The sequence below is a fragment of the Alligator sinensis genome, unplaced genomic scaffold, assembly GCF_000455745.1.
Source record: "Alligator sinensis unplaced genomic scaffold, ASM45574v1 scaffold257_1, whole genome shotgun sequence".
NCBI lineage: Eukaryota > Metazoa > Chordata > Crocodylia > Alligatoridae > Alligator > Alligator sinensis.
The window spans coordinates 525,394-526,818 of record NW_005842263.1 but is presented as its reverse complement, the minus strand read 5'-3'; positions in this window follow the sequence as shown (position 1 = coordinate 526,818).

Sequence of the window (1,425 nt, the reverse complement as noted above, 5' to 3'; positions counted from 1 at the left end):
CGCGGGAGGGGGTCGGGCAGACCGCGGGTCCTGCAGGGCGATTATTATTGTTATTATTATTTTTAAAATATGATTATTATTATTATTATTATTGATTTAAAAAGTAAAGGTCAAATTAAGTTGCGCGAAACCTGGGGAATAGGGTCGAAGGGAAAACAAACAACAACTAAGACGATAACAAACAAGAAGAAGAGCGAGAATAAAAAGAATAGCAGCAGCTCACTCGCGGCACCCGCGCTGCGGCTGCATCCAACACTTCTCGGAAGAAAATCTTCTTCTTGCGATTCCTGTTCTTGTTATAGTACTACCATTGTGACTATTACTATTGTCATTACTGTCATTAGTGCTGTTATTGCTGCCATCGTTTTTATTGTTATTGGTGGTATTGGCCTCATTATCACTCTTATCATTCTAATTATCATTATTATGATGACTGGTGTTATTATTGTCATTCTTGGTGTTATTGCTCTCATTATTACTATTATTACTGCTAGTATTACTAGGATTGGTATTATTGCTCTCATTATTACTATTATTACTGTTATTATTACTACGATTGCTGTTACTGCTGCATTTATTATTATTACTATTATTGTTATGATGGGTGTTACTGTTCTCATTATCAGGGATCCTGGTTTTCTCCGTTTAAAAAAAAATCCCCAATTTTCGGTTAAAAAAAAAGTAACCCCAAATCCACATTTTCCCATGATTTAAACGAAACACCACTGTATGTATAGATATGTAGCTATATATTAGTGGCATTTTATTTAAATCATGGGAAAAATATGTATTTGGGGTTCCTTTTTTTAACCGAAAATTGGGAATTTTTTTTTTAAATCAGAGAAAACCAGGATCCCTGCTATTACTATTACTACTGTAATTATTACTATGCTTGGTGTTATTGCTGTTTCTTACTTCTATTCTTACTATGACCAGTGTTATTGCTGCATGGATACTATTATCATTACCATTATTGCTGTTATTGCCGCATTACTACTATGGTATTATAGCTCTCATTGGGACTATTCTTATTATAATTATCACTATGATGGGTGTTATAGCTCTCATTATTACTGTTATTATGACAATGCTCGGTGTTACTGCGACAGTATTATTACTCCTATTACTATTACTGGTGATATTGCTCATGATTACTATTGTTATCACTATCATTATCACTAGTACTATCATTGGCGCTATTGTAGCCATTATTATTATTATTGCTGTCATAACAACAACGACGACAATAATAAGTATTATTATTGTGGTCGGTTATCATTATTAATAATAATGAATAATAACAATAGCAACAACAATAATAATAATTATTATTATTCTTTCTTTGGAGGAGGGTCCGACCCAGCTCCCGTCCCCGCTCCTGTCCGCGTCTGGCTCAGGCCGTGGCCCTTGGGCTGAAGCCGGCGA